Source organism: Mastigoproctus giganteus, unplaced genomic scaffold (genome assembly GCF_048544385.1).
Source record: "Mastigoproctus giganteus isolate SK-2022 unplaced genomic scaffold, ASM4854438v1 scaffold_15, whole genome shotgun sequence".
Taxonomy (NCBI): domain Eukaryota; kingdom Metazoa; phylum Arthropoda; class Arachnida; order Uropygi; family Thelyphonidae; genus Mastigoproctus; species Mastigoproctus giganteus.
The window spans coordinates 6,526,881-6,538,899 of NW_028328292.1; the positions used below are offsets into that span (position 1 = coordinate 6,526,881).

At 36.0% G+C, this 12,019-nt stretch overlaps 1 protein-coding gene across 1 annotated transcript in view; it reads right to left on the minus strand.

Moving 5' to 3' along the window:
- Positions 1-549: 549 nt before the first annotated feature.
- The window catches only part of PIG-S (phosphatidylinositol glycan anchor biosynthesis class S), a 270,275-nt gene continuing 258,805 nt past the window's right edge, over positions 550-12,019 (minus strand). The window contains exon 16 of the mRNA XM_090389333.1: positions 550-1,291. The gene's annotated coding sequence lies outside the window, so the exon portion shown is untranslated. The remainder of the gene's footprint in view (positions 1,292-12,019) is intronic.

The window sequence follows — 12,019 nt, forward strand, 5'->3', positions numbered from 1 at the left end:
GATTGATAATGGCTGCAGTTTACCTTTTACATGTTCAAACAAACATTTTCAAAGTTTTTTCCATATATGAAAAGGGTTCCATGTCATATTAACTAATTTGTTTATATTGAAAGAAATCATAGCATTTCTGATCTGCACACGTTAAGAGACCCCAAACCATTATCATATTTGCAAATATATATTTTTATGGCACAGTTAATTGCAAACTTATTTTGTTTTGGTATCTATAGCTGTAAAAGTAGGTTTTTATTTTAGAAAACTTCAGATCACAAGAACGAAACTACACACTCACTTCTGTAAGGTTGAAAAAGTATCACTTAGACATTTGGATTGCACATGCACCCAAAAGATAATATACCAAATTCAGTTTCTTACACTTTTAGGACGAGATAAGCTCATACGCCATTTATAGAACAAATCATTAATATTATTATATTCTATATAAAACAACATCACATATCAGCATTCAACAGGTTAGCATAAAAAAAAAATCACAAAATACATACAAAATTATATAAATAAAAACGACATGACAGCAATATGCTGCAATAAATAATCGTTCAAAAATACGAATCTTATCCAATGACCACAAATCACACACAGTGGTCTGATGCAAGTTAATAGTTCCACCTTACAAGGTGTGATCAGAAATGTTCTGCTACCAATTTTGTATCTTGAAACTGTGCCGTCGTGGTGAGTTGCAACTTTTCATGTTCACTGACTTATCTAGATGCTAAATGATTTACTGAGCAGTAAAGTTGTATCAATTTTGTTTCAAGTTAGAGAAGAGTGCAATAGAAACCTATAAAATGTTAAAAACAGGAGAATATAGTATATGTCCAAAGACATTTTAGTTATTTGCAAAATTGAAAGATGACCGTTTGTCCATTAAAGATGATTCTCACTCTGGCCACCCATCAACTTCCAAAACTAGTGATTCAATTGCTCATGTTCGCAATACAATTAGGAGCAATCGAAGTTTAACTATCCACAAAGTTGCTAGTGAAACTGATATTTCTTATGGAACATGCCAATCAATTTAACACAAGATTTGGAACACACTAGAGCTGAATATGGGAGATTTGCTGAAATGCATTTCAGCAAAATTTGTGCCTTATCATCACTGAGTGTAGCATCTTCTCATATCAGGATCTTCATTAATATGCTTCTGCTGACCCACACTTCGTTTCATTCATCATTACTGGTGATAAATCATGGGAGCATGTCTATGACTTTGGGAAAAAAAAAAAAGCCTAGTCCTCTTAATGGAAAATTCTATCTTCTTCAAGACCTAAAAAAGCAAAATAATCTTTATCAAATTTGAAGATCATGCTTCTTGTATATTCAGCTCACTGCCATTGTTCATTATGAATTTGTCTCATACAATCAAATAGTTTTTTTTTTTTTTTTTTTTGGTAGTTGTTGGCGCATAGGCTTCTGTGGCCATAATGTACCTCCCAAGGTTTTTGCAATACAGTAATACCCCGACTTACGCTACCCCGACTTACGCGAACTCGGAGTTACGCGGTTCCTGATTTTTTCGTTCGGCAACCCTGCCGCCCACTATCTTCAAGGTCGTTTTTCATATGTTATCGATATACGGTGCGACGGCGGAGAATGAGAGCGAAAGATGAACAAAATTCAACTTTGCTGCTTTTATGTTTTTTATATCAGTGAAGGAGAAACACATTTCACCATAATAACGTAAAAACCAACACAATTCCAGCTATCGGTATAATCGCAAATGCAATTAGATCGAGTTTACTACCAGTTTATAACAGATTTCACTAGCAGAAACGCAACTGGATTTTTATTGTTTTATGGTAGTAACCCCTAGAAATGTGAGGTGTTAATAGTGTATCTCTGCCTTTATGGTGTTGTTTATTCAGTTGCTACATGCGCGCAGCTTTGTTTATGCGTATCAAGCGTGCCTCCTCGTTTTGTAATTGTGCTTTATTCCCTAAAAATGAGTAAAATACTTAATTAAAAGGTGTGAAAAGGAAGCGTCCTGGTGAAGACACTGCAGATTCAGAGAGAAAAAGAAAAGCAATTATCGATAAACAGATGCGGACTGGGTCAAAAATTCCTACCCGGGAAAATTTATAATGGCCTCATACTATGGTTTATTGCCAGAATCACCCTTCCCCACTGGGGTTTCCCTGGTAAGGCTTATGGCCAGTCCGCCTCTGTCGATAGAGAAAAAAATATGAAATTGTGAAACGCTTTGAGCGAAATGAAAGACCATGTGATATTGCACGTGCTACAGGCCTAAACGAAGCAACGGCGAAAAGCACATGACAAATGCAAACTTGACAGGTTGAAAATTGAAAAGGGCTCAATTGTAAAGGGCTTAAAAATTTTAGAAAACATAGACTCCAACGAAGAACGCGTTATAGCTACAAAGCAAGGAATAAAAAAATTATTAGCTTGCTACGAAGAAATTCTGCGTGAAAAAAAGAACACGCTGTGTCGTCAGACGAATTTGTTAGATTTTATGAAGCCATCGACATCGAAATAACTTTTTAATGTAAGTCATTTGTTTTTTTAATACATATTTTGTATTAATATGTATAAAGAACTGCAATTTTATTAATATTTTTCTTCTAAACTAGTGTTTTTGTTAGTCCTTGGTCCCAATTAAGCAAAATTTATATGTATTTATATGCAAAGTTGTACCCCGACTTACGCGAATTCGACTTACGCGATTTTCGTCGGACCCACCTATCGCGTAACTTCGGGGTATTACTGTACTTTGATCCAAGCCCGAGGCGGGAATCGAACCCGCGACCTTTGGATTGCCAGGCAGGCATTTTACCCACCCGGCTAGCCCGGTCGGCTCACACAGTCAAATAGTAAACTGGAAATACTACAACACAGTTTTTTTGTGTGATGTTGTTTGGAGAAACGGCCAAAAAAAGTGGTCTTTGAGGAATTGGTGCTTAAATCATGACAATGCAATGCCCCTGCACACTTGGCACTTTCTGTTCAAGGATTTTGTGTGAAGCATTCCAATCACTGTACCCCCCCCCCCATATACCATGGTCACTAGATTTAGCTCCCTGTGAAATTTAAAGCATCCCTGAGCATCTTCAGAACATTAGCATCTTTAAAGGAGATCCATCTGAACAGATGGTATGCTTCATTATTTCCCAAATATTAATTCAATCCCCAAACTTTTTAATCACACTGTTTAAGTTTGTTCCTATTTCCCTTAAGATATCCTGATTTATATCAGGATATACCTGAAAAAAATTCATTAAAATTGATACAGAAAAGGATGATTTATTCTTATGTTACCTCTCTAAACAGTCAGTAAATAATGAATAATTCTTTAGCTTAGACTTTGGAATCCTCCACAAATAATAGACGAAAAATACAAATGACCCAGGTACTCAAGTATATCTTCAATATCTGGGCTACTAGTGATGTGCACTTTAAATCTTTGTTATGGCAATCTTATGTGCAATCAAGTTTTTATATTGGATCAATGTTTCAGAATAGGAGAAGGTTTTTGGGCAATTCAATTTTAGGACCCAGTATTTTTCTGCAAAAATTTTTTCTTTTTAAAGTCAAGAGTGCTATCGATCCATACCCAAAATAATTATAAGCAGTCAGAATGCACTCAGATTCAATTCTATAAAGATGATTGGTCTTCATCCTCCAGAAAAATAGACTTGTTTGATCCTATCCACATGTTAGCGAGAGAACAACTTGTGACCAAAATATACCATTAAGAATCTCAAACATTCTACCTGATGGATTACTCTATCACTAAGTTTGATCTGCAAATCAAACAGCTTAGTGTAGGCTGTATTCTATTTGTATTAAATATCATCTTCAATTCGATCTGTATAAATATTATTAGAGTTCACCTTAAATTTATGCAGAAATGAAAAAAGTAAATAATATACATTATCCACATATGTAGCAAATGTATAATCTCAATTAAAAAATAGAAAGGAAGCAAAAAGAAATGGGAAAGGTCCCTTCCCCATTTAGTTAGGAAACCTCTGAGTTAGCCATTCTGAATAATTTATTTACTATTCAGCAAGAAGTAAGTCTCTCTCTCCCATAAGTATGGCTGTAAAATATTAGATGTTTTATAAAAACATCATTCAGCAAGTACAATCGATGACAGTAAATCGAACATTGCTGCAGAAGCTAAAAATACAACATGCAAATTCAACAAATTGTTCCAGTTTGTAACAATGTTATTGCATAAAGAGTTAATGCATTACCACTGATTATTCAGTAAAGCAGCATTTCCCAAACATTTTTAGTCATGGAACACTTACAAAATACAAGTTCAGTGGGAGCCAAAGAGCTGTTTGCTAATACAGTGGATTCCAGTTATTTGGGCCACCGGTTAATCGGGGCAGCCGTTTATTTGGGGCAAATCTTAAAAAACAAAAACCAATCGAGAAAATAGCCAGGGTTTACTTCGCTTAATTGGGACAAAATGCCGTTTAATCGGGGCAGGAGACCTCAGCACTGGAGATTACCCTAGGATTGTCTCCGACCGTACCACATAGTTCGTTCGGATTTTTGGAGGTCACAACCATAAAACAATAAAACAATTAGCAGTCACCTGTTTATTTGGCTTTTCTGTTAGTGCAATCTATCATAAACGGACAGTAAACTCGATCTTATTGAATTTGCGATAATACCGGCAGCTGGAATTCTGTGGGTTATTATGGTAAAATGTGTTTACACTTCCATGGAATCTTCAATCATATAAAAAAAATAATTTTCAGAATCTTCTCTTCATTCCTATTTTTAAAGCTTCCTAATTTGTTACTCCGTTCTCACTTGCGCGTGTTGTGTTACTTGCAATTTGTGTGTGTGCCCTCTTCTTTGTTATTGATTGCTTATCTTTTTACTGTTTTAAATTTCAGCCCCCACCGACAAATGTCAGTGAACAGAAATGTCAACTAGTTTAGTTAGTATGTACATATTACAGTACGTATTAATTATTCCGATTTTCACGTATCATTTAATTTTTTAATTGGTAAGGTAATAAAGGATAAATTTGTGCTTAACTTTTATAGCCTGTGGATAATATTCCTCCTGTTTTCGCTAATTAGAATCGCTGTTTAATAGAATTAAAATTCAATTCACAAACGTGATCATAATGACCGGCGCTTTCTGCACATTGTATAGTGAACGGTACTTTACTATTTTGAGTTCGTCGTAACGTGATTTGATTGTACAGTGAACTAATTGTAAAGGGGGGGGCTAAATTGTATTTTTAACTATTTACGTGAAACTTCGGATAATTGGGGCAGCCGCTTAATTGGGCCAAAATGCACTAGTCCCGATGTGTCCCAAATAACCGGAATCGACTGTATTTTATTACATACGATGCACTGTGTATCAGGAGCATCTTCATTTCCAACACATGTAAAGTTGAAATTCAAATAACTGCCATCATACTTTCATTTTGGTCTTTTATTAGTTGGTTTCTGTTTTTTTCACTTCGGATTTTTGGGGAACAAAAGGCTGCGATTGTTCATCCTCACTTTGAAGCGTGACAATATTGTGTTTGTTTTCATCGACCACAGTTGCACTACTAGAAGTACAGGGAGTGCATTATAGCCTAAGTTGCTGATGCACCAACAAATCTAACAACAATAGAAGTACAGGGTTGTTAAAATTAAAGTATCCCTATGTAGAGGGCTCTGGAGAGAGGTCTAAGGCTCGTACTGAAAAGAAATTTGAACAACAGGTACAATAAAGAATGCACTCGCCATTTATTGGAAAAAAAAAATTAGTTACAAAATTTGTCACTGTGTGGCACGTAGCTATCTTAGTTACGATTATGCAAATAACGTAAGTTATTTGCATAATTGTAAGTTATTGCCACAGTGCCACAACTCAGATCCTCTGTACTGTATAAAAGCAAAGCAGTCTCTTCAAAATCATATGTTTGCCTGCACTAGAGCAGCAATGCCAACAATGTTGCAGGAAAAGGTGCTATTAGTGAAGCTGTACTATCAGAACAGCAATAATGCAACTGCAGCTATCAGAGAATTCCAGTGGCAGAAGCACATGAGGTGTGGACCGATGGCTGTTTGTGCTGTCTGCAAAATGATTGCAAAATTTGAAGTGACAGGACATCTTGGTGCTCAACCAGGTAGAGGTCAAAAACGAGTGGACTCCTCTCAATGTTAAAGATTTGGCTATGGCTGTCATGGATTTATTAAGTCAATCTCCATATGGTAGTGCAAGTGTGCCAGCTGTTTCTTGTGAAGTGGACATGCCGTATTCCACTAAGGTTAGTAATGCATCAGGTGTTGTAGTACCATCCATACAAGATGCACATGCTACAGCAGCTAAAGCATGGTGATGCAAATATTCGTTTTACATATGCACTTCAGTTTCTGGTGCGAATGACAGTGGATATCACTTGGTCATGGAGCATCCTCTGGAGTGATGAAGCCCACTTCTTAAATGGACAAGTGAATACACACAGCTGTTGCATTTTGGCAACAGAAACCCCTCGAGTTATCCAAGAGGCCCCATTGCATTCTCCAAAAATGACAGTGTGGTGTGGATTTACGGCCACGTTCATGATTGAGCCATATTTTTTTTTAACAGGTAACACCGACTGGACCCCGCACCTGTTCCGTCACTGGACAGCGATAGCATGAAATGTTGGCAGAAAATTTCGCAATACCAGAACTGCAACGATGTGGGTGCCTTCAGGATACCATATTCATGCAAGATGGTGCGCCACCCCACATCCACCGTTGTGTCCAAAGATTGCTAAGGCAACAGACGAATGGGTCATCAGCCATTGTTTCCAGACATCTTGGCTACCCCAATCACCGGACCTCACCCCATACGACTTTTGGTTGTGGGTTTTTTTTGAAGAACCAGGTGTATCGGGAAGGATGTCAAACTCTGGCAGATCTGAAGGACAGCATTAGATGTCATGTGCTGGCTATTCCAGTTGACATGTTACATTCTGCTGTAGAAAATGCTGTTCTTCAAATGGAAACTGTTGTTGATCAAAATGGAGGATACATTGAACAATTGTAGTGCTGTTCAAGTGATTTGTATTGCCACAACACCATATAGTGACAAATTTTGTAACTAATTTTTTTTCCCAATAAATGGTGAGCGTATTCTTTATTGTACCTGTTGTAAAAATTTCTCTTCAGTACGAGCCTTAGAATTTGCTCCAGAGCCCTCCAAATAGGGATACTTTAATTTTAACAACCTTGTACTTTGCTTCTCGTTTTAAAGTTCCTTTTTTCAACCACAAATCCATGGTTACATATTTTAATAATAATATTTTGAAATAATAATAATTATCAAATAATAAAATTATACAAAGATGTGAGTTTAGTTATATCGATTCACTTCCTCCTCTTTCTCAAACCTGTGTACTCCAGGCTAAATCGCATACTAGATCACTACATTGCTACTTCTTCATAGATGTCATTACCTCTATGCATACTTCTCCATGCAAAAGCCCACCAAAATAAAGTGTTCCGTGGTCTATTTGATTATTCGTCTATGCCAGTATACAGCCAGGTCTAGCAAAACGCGAGTTTGATTAACACGGTTTTCAGTTACCGTGATTTAAAAAAATTATACCACTTTTTACTTTACGCGATACAAATTTCCAGTTAACGCGATCTTTTATTTCTGATAGTTGAAAAAGATTCGAATCGCGCACCGTCTGACTGCCAATAAACAAGCGTTTGCCCGCTGCCCGCCTCAGTGTGTTTCATCAACTAAGTAAATGTGTTACTTGTTTGTCTCCAGCTAATAAAGTCACGTGCAGACGTATTTAAAAATTCTAATTTTCGACCCATTAATTATGGATAAAAGAGAGTGAAAAACAACGTGATTGTAATAAAAAAAAAAAAAGTTATTACTTTAGCTGATAAACTTATTAAAAAACATGAAAGTGGTGCAAACCATGCGAAAATCGTAAGAGATCTAGGATACAGTGAGTCTACCGCACAAACTATCTTGAGCCGTAAGGATGAATATAAAGAGAAAGGTAAAGTTTCATCATCTTTTGTTTTACAAAACACCAGAAACAGAACTCCAATAATGATTGAAATGGAAAGTCTTTTATCAATTTGATAGAAGATTGCAATCAAAAAAGAATTCCATTATCTAAGGACAATATTCAGAGCAAAGCTATTAACATTTTTACTAAGCTCCAAGAAACAAAATATCAAGGGGAGACTGAAACGTTTGTTGCTAGTTCAGGGTGGTTTGGACATTTCAAAAATCGAGCATGACTGCATAATGTTAAAGTAACAGGGGAAGCTGCTGCAGCCAAATTTCCTGCAGAATTGCAAAAAATCATTCGGGATGCTGAATACTACGATCGGCAAATATTTAATGTAGACGAAATGGGTGTATTTTGGAAACTGATGCCAACTAAAACTTATTTGGCTGCAAATGAAGCATCACAACCTGGGTATAAAGTCTCAAAAGATTGACTAACACTTTTATTAGGAGGTAACGCTGAAGGTGATTTTAAATTGAAGCCTATGCTTGTGTACCTCACACAAAATTCTAGGGCTTTAAAAGGATAGAGCCATCACACTCTTCCAGTCACTTTGTTCAAATAAAAAAGCATGGATGACTAAAGCCCTATTTGAAGACTGGTTTATGTCTTATTTCTGTCCAACAGTTGAAGCCTATTGCAAGAAAAATAATCTTACTTTTAAAGCTCTGTTGCTTTTAGATAATGCACCTGGACATCCTTCTGCACTTGGTGACTTAAATGAAAATGTGAAAGTTGTTTTTTTTTACCTGTGAATACGACTTCATTATTGCAACCCATGGACCAGGGGACGATTGCAACTTTCAAGGCTTACTATCTCCGTAGAACCTTTGCACAGTCAACCGGTGAAATACCACCACTTTGCTTATTGGAGGCTTGAAGTGGTGAAACCCGTGTTTAGTCTCTAGAGCAAAGTTTCCGGCATCCCCCCCCCCCCATACTTCTCCTTCAACCCATGTACGGTACTAAGTACTATAGGTTTTGATACCTTTCGTGTTTGGGGTTTTCATAAAAAAAAAAAAAAAACACAACAGGAGATAATGCAATTTCTGTACCAGAATTTTGGAAAAAATATAACATACGAGTGGCCATTGAAAACATTCATGCAACATGGGAAGAAGTGACAGCCAGCAATATGAGAACAATTTGGAAGCATCTTTTACCCCACTCAAACGATTTTACTGGCTTCAAAGATGCAGTTCAAAAAGTTATTGAAGACATAACTAATATTGGTAATGACCTTGGTTTCAAAGGCTTGGATACGGCTAACGTTCGAGAATCACTGAATTCGCATTTAGAACAGCTAAGTGACAATGATCTCCTTCAAATAGAGCAACAGCGTGCGCCAGATGAAAATGTTACCGCAAAGGAGATAACGGTAAAAGAACTAGGCGAAATCTTTCATATCGCAGAGAACCTTAAACAAAAGGTAATGGATGTTGATCCTAACATCGAAAGAAGCATGTTATTTCGCCAGGGCCTAGAGAAGCTTGTTGTCGGCTATCGGAAATTGTATGATGAAAAAACGAAAGCCAAAACTGTTCAAACGACTGTGTTCAAATATTTCCGTAGTAAATAGTTAGTTTCTCCATTATATATTTTGAGCAATAAACATTTAATTCTAGAATTTTTATTATATTTTACATGGCATGCAGTTAAAAAGTTATTTAAAAGGTATTTTTAAAATTCTTTATGGACATTCCTGAAAGTCACGGACCAATTATAATTTTTCCTATTGATTATTATATTTGATTAACGCGTTCCTGTTTTGCGCTTGCAGTACGAATTAATCGCATCAATCGAGGAGAGCCTGTATTAATAACCGGAAAAAAAAAAAAAATGTTAAAAATTATAATGATACAAAAGTGGTGTACGCTACAAATTTGCAAAATTTATTTTTTTTAAAATTATTAATTATGATTTTTCATGGAACACAGTTTTGGAAACGCTGCAGTAAAGTATATTAAGTTGGGGGAGGGGATTATGGATAAAAACTAACTAACATCTGAGCCCATTAAATGCTTTATTAATGAAAAACCTTTAAACATTAAACTGGCACAATGTCTAAAATCAAACATTTATTTAAGTGGATCAGAGTATGAATAACAAGTCAAGTCAACAAAAGGTACATTTATCACACTTGACTCATTCTTAAAACATGGCCCATCCACTCTGATATATTTTTTTCTCTATATACATTTAAAACCAAAAATACATGGTTTTTTTTTCCTTCCTAATACATTCATTCATATAATCAAAAATACCAGTCTACACAGATTTAAAGTTTGATCTTGTTACTTTAAAATGTTTATAGATATACTAATGGTGAAGATCCTGTTGCAGAAAAAATGCATGCTTAATATCCAGCATCCACCAATGCTTAGAAATTCTAATTGATGCACAAAATTTTTACGCAACCAAAGTAACCATTAGCTGGTCATCTGGATAGTCAAAAGGCACCCTTTTTAGTTGAAAGGCTCAAGAGAACATTCCACAGAAGAATGGTTAACAGAAGTGCATCTTCCACAGAGCAATGCATTTTGAGGTAATACTCTTTGTATTAATTTCATGTCTATACAAAGAGTATTACCTGAAAATGATTCTTAAATGAAGATACACAAGGGGCAGTCCATAAGTTATGCCGCTTGGGCAGCAAAATTTTTTGTAATTGGATTGAAATTTTCATGAAATTTTATTTATTGCTAGTATAGATATAAAGACAAACATGCTAAAATAAAAGTTTGTCTATTACAGACTGAGTCCATCTAATGTCCATTCTGCCAACTGTTGCATAAAGGAGAAGACTCAGCTGTCCAGATTAATAAAAAAAAAATCAGGAAAGTATATCAAAAAGACATTGATATAAGCAATGTTGTAGATGACTTGCACATTTTAAAGGAGTCACTGCGATTCGTGGCCAGCCAGCAAGTGGAAGACCAAAGTCGGCAAGCATTAAAGAAAACACTAAGATTTTGGCTGAAATGATTCAATGATCATTTCATCCAACTAGGACAATAAACACACATATGCAATGATGCAAGCACTAGGGTATTCAAAGAAAAGTGTATTGACCATTTTACACATGTTAGATTATAGGAAAAATTAAAATTTCCAGGCAGATCTGCCTAAACTTGCTGTAAGGCTGCCATAACTTTAATGGAGATTTTTTAAAGACCTGGCAACATGTGATGAGACCTGAATTTTTCATTATGACCCTTATTCTAAATGCCAGTCTATTCATCTCTAGTGAAGAAAAATTCAAATTGACAGATCATCACAAAAATTATGGCCAGAGTGTTTTGAGAAGGAGACCTCAATTTTGGATGATTTTTTTAGAGAAAAGTCTGATGAAAATAAGGAAAGATATTGCCAAATACCTTGAAAAGCTTAATAGAGCTGTAAAATAGAAAAGGAAGGCTCCTGAAGGGCACCAAATCATATTATGCCCTAATAATGCCAGACCACACTATGCCCATATGACTCATAAAACTGCACACCTAGAGTGGAGAGTTTGCCTCATCCTGCATATAGCCTGGACCCAAGTCCAGGCTATATGCAGGCTATTGGCTCTACTTGAATTTTTTCTCTTTGGCAGTATGAAGAGAAATCTTCATGGAAAACACTTTTTGAGTGATAAGGAGCTAAAAAAAGACAGTGATGGCTTGCTTCAACAGCAGTGTATTGATAAATGAGGTAGATACACAGGATAATGTATACATGCTTCCAGGTATATGTTTAATAAATTATATAAATTTAAACTTTGTATCTGTTGTCTTTATACTTTTATAGTCAGAGGCATTACGTATGGGCTGATCAAGAATTTTATTCAGTTCCTCCAACATAAACGGCTATGTACTTGTGCAGGGCAGATTCAAGGCCTCAATATAATGTATGAACCTTCAAGACTGAAGCAACATATCAACTGATCAGTGCGATGAGAGTGGGTGCTGCGTGAACACTCATCATAACATTTCCATTTATACCCAG